Source organism: Sceloporus undulatus, chromosome 9, assembly GCF_019175285.1.
Source record: "Sceloporus undulatus isolate JIND9_A2432 ecotype Alabama chromosome 9, SceUnd_v1.1, whole genome shotgun sequence".
NCBI classification, from domain to species: domain Eukaryota; kingdom Metazoa; phylum Chordata; class Lepidosauria; order Squamata; family Phrynosomatidae; genus Sceloporus; species Sceloporus undulatus.
In genome coordinates this window covers 3,720,920-3,724,830 of record NC_056530.1, presented here as the reverse complement: position 1 = coordinate 3,724,830, position 3,911 = coordinate 3,720,920, and the positions used below count along the sequence as shown (strand labels likewise).

General features: G+C 42.1%; 1 long non-coding RNA gene across 1 annotated transcript in view; it reads left to right on the top strand.

Annotated features, from left to right (window-relative positions):
- LOC121915818 overlaps positions 1 to 3,464 on the top strand; it is a 17,166-nt gene extending 13,702 nt beyond the window's left edge. Inside the window, exon 3 of the long non-coding RNA XR_006100751.1 lies at positions 3,288 to 3,464. This is a non-coding gene — a long non-coding RNA (uncharacterized LOC121915818). The remainder of the gene's footprint in view (positions 1 to 3,287) is intronic.
- The last annotated feature ends 447 nt before the right edge of the window (positions 3,465 to 3,911 follow it).

Sequence of the window (3,911 nt, the reverse complement as noted above, 5' to 3'; positions counted from 1 at the left end):
TCAAAGGAACGGGACAAAAAGAAGAGCTAGAATACAAGCATCCACTACAGTGGGCCCTTGGTATCCACTGAAGTTTGGATCCAGTGCACCCACTCACACACCTGTGGGTACCAAAATCCATTGATGCTCAAGTCCTATTTTAGAAGTTTACCACATGCGGCTTTCAAACCTCAATTTCATTGGGAGGGAAGCAACTTTGGCAATGCTGATCGCATAACACTACTTGCTATCTGTAGCTCTCCTTTCCCCCAGCTCCCCTTTTTCATTCACAGTTTTCTCCTGCAATTTCGGAACTCTTCAGCTTGAATATAAGCTTTTTTTAAAAAAAACTTTGTAAAGCTTAATTAAAAGCCCTCCCTTCTTCTACCATCTTGAGGGAGAGAGAGGCAGGCTGGCCCAACTGCCTGCCTGAAGAAGACAACCCCTCCCTTGTATTGTTTTTAAATGGTATGGGTGGGTTTTTGTATTGTTGGGCTATGTATTGGTTTTGATGGTGTTTTTGTAAACCGCTGTGATCTGCAAAGAATAGCGGTCTAGAAATAAAATTTCATTCATTCATTCATTGTGTCTGCAAAGCTCCAGAATCACGCAAAAAAGTTGAGGAAAAAACCTTAAGGCAAGGTGGGTAGGGCATAAGGGAGGGAAGTGGGGTTAAGGTAGAGGTCAGGAAGGGTGCAAAGTGCTATGTTCCCACTGTAATGTAATTGCATGACTGCAGCAGGAAAGAATCAGGTGTGATAATCTCCATAGACATTGGCATAGTATAACGATATCCCTTATATAAAGTAGCAAAATCAAAGTATGCTTTTTGGAATTTATATATTTTTAAAATACAGTTGGCCTTCCACATTTGCAGGGGTTAGGGGCACATGACCCCCATGAATGTGGGAAAAACACTGTGTTTTTACCTGAGGAAACACCTCTCTGGGAATCTATAGGTCCTCCAGCACACCTCTGTGCTCAACATCTGCCAGAGGTTGACCATCAAATCATGCTGAAGGATCTACAGATGCCTAGAGAAGTGCTTTCTCTGGTAATCTCCAAGTTCTGCATTGCAACTCCATTTTCAATTTATAGCAGAGTTGTGCTGGAGGACCTAGAAGATTATCACATGGAGGAAAGGGGGGGGGGGGGAGAAAAAGTCATAATCCCGGCTAAATCGCACAGTTACAAGGAAGATTTTCACATGATGCATTTGTGAGTTCTTCCATGAATAATCCACAATACTCTGTCAACAAACCATTCACAGGGAACTCCCGTGAATTCATTCACAATAGCAGGAATGAAGTGTGATTGCAATAGTATGAAAGACAATGGCGCTCCATTACCAGTATTGCACAAGCAACTAGGGATACCCAGAATACATTGCGGTGCTCGCAATCCGGTCTCATTGCCAGGATCAATTTTGCAGTGGATTTCAGTCTTTTCTAAAGCTATGGGCACAATATAAACACTGAGTTAAAACAATGTGCTGAAGTAATAAATTTTATTTTGCTGTGTTTATTCTGTGCAGGCCAGGAAGAGGCTTTGCAGACATGCGGAGCTGCACCAAAATGGCACATGCGCAAAATGATCAATTGCGACATACTAAGAATTCATTTATGGATGCGTGTGAAATGCCATTGCGATATTATTTTTAATTGAGTGATTGTGTGATTGTGTGAAACCATCGAGCACTATAGCGCTGGTGTTGTTTTTTATTTTCATTGCTGCAATTATTGCTGAATTGGCCATCGTGTGATAGTCTCTCTAAAAATCCCTAGCGAGAACATATTAATCAAATCTGCAAATAATCAAAGCCACAAAAGTGAAAGCCACAAAGGTGGAGGGCTGACTGTATTTTCCAGCTGTGCATAGTTGAATTCATGGATAAAGAATCCATGGATATGGAGGTCCAACTGTATTTCTCTCCTTTTCTTCCTCTCTCTTTCTCTCATGTTTTCCTTCCCCAGGTCAAAGGAATAGAAAAAAAGGAAAGTGAGATTGCAAGCACCAACTATTTCTCTACTTCGCTTCTCTCTGTCTCTCTCATTCTTTCTCTCTCTCTCAAACACACACAATTATGCTTCACTGTTAGTTAGTGGAAAAGATGTAGGCCTATACATGGAGGTCAGGGCCACAGCGAATACTTTGGAAACTCATCTCTGTCTTTCCCTACAGCACAATATAAATGCAGGGAAGGCAGCAGGCATTGTGGTTATATGTAGAACTGACAACTAGGGTCAAGGATTCCTGTGCTCCAGCTCCAACAAATGAATTATTCCATCTTTACTATATAGTACTTTAACCACCCTATTGCACTCCACCATTTGGAAGGCGGGAAAGAAAAGGAAAGATGGCATGGTACAGAAAGACTATCTGTTCTCTTTTGGAAGAATGAAATTGGAAATGGCAACATCTGGGGACAAAAATCAGTCCTTTGAACAAGACTTTTGAATGACGTCTTCTTGTTTGCCTTTGTCCTTCATCCCAAACTCTTTAAGAAGCAGTTAAATCAATAGTAAATAAATATTTTATTTATTTCTATCCTGCCTTTCCCCTGATACAGGGACTTGAGGCAGCTAACAACAAATTTAAAATAGTACAAGTTAAAAAAATGAAAAGCATTAAAATGTAGGCCCTTAAAACTAGCCTGGGGGTAGAGTCGGAGCATAGTGTATACACAACACATGCCCCAGCTCCGCCCTCAGGGTGCCATGACGCTGTGTGCCACACCGCATGGTATCATGGCACTCATCTGGTGCTGCGTCCGCATAGTGCAGCGCCAAAGGAGCACCTTCAAGCTGTGGCACCACTATTGTGCCCTTTGTAGGATGCAAAAAGGAGCCGCTTTTTGTGGAGCGGTTGCCACGGCCCCAATCTGGTGCACCAGTTTTAAAAAGTTAAAAAGCAATACACATTACGAATTATAATGTATTTTAGAACTCTATACAAACCTTACATAGTTTAAAACTATCTGGAAGTGGGTTTCCAAACTGGGTTATAAATATGTCTGAAGCAAGCCAGGGATGATGAACCACAAACCATGAAGTAAACCAGCTTTCCCTAACTTGCCCTCTAGATATATTGGTCTAGCAAAGCCAATAATCCTACATTCTGGGTAGCCCAGGATAATGGGAGTTGTTTTGCCTTTCCCTTTACTCCATCACATCAGGCTGGGAGAAAACTGAATTAGGCCACTACTCAGGACCAGTGGAGAATCCACAATAACATGAATATGGAAGAACTTGTTGCCTGAGCAAAGTTTAACTAGAACATGAAATACTTTCATATTCCTTTCTGTCCAGGAGAAACCATCAGTCAGACAGGATGAAAAGAGTCAGTCCAGGGCTTGGGGCTACTCCACAGCAAGGTTGGAAACTGAACAGCCCTTAGATGTTGTTGAACTCTAATTCGCAGTAACCTGTTGGAGTCTAGAGACCAGGGTTTGAATCTCTGCTGACCATGAAACCCTCTGGGTGACCTTGGGTAAGTCATACTCTCTCAGCCTCAGAGGATGGCAATGACAAACCACCTCTGAAGAAATTTGCCAAGAAAACCCCATGATAGGGTTGCCATAAATTGGAAATGATTTGAAGGCACACAGTGAAGACAACAACAACCCTAGCCAGCACAGCCAATGGTGAGGAATGATGAGACCGGCACTCCAAAAACATCTAACAAGCTGCAAAATTCCCATCTCTGTTATATATCCTGGGTAGATTTCAATGGGTCACATCACGACTAAAGCCACAAATGACATTTGCAATGGAACTTAAGTGGGCATAGGTTCACCCACCTCTTACACTCCCAACCCTGTTTCCCCATAATAAGAAAGACACCACAAGAACATGCAACCAGTTGTGTGCTCTAGAATTGGCAAAATGCTTTCACTTAATTTGGATAATGCCATCAAATGATGCCATCGAATT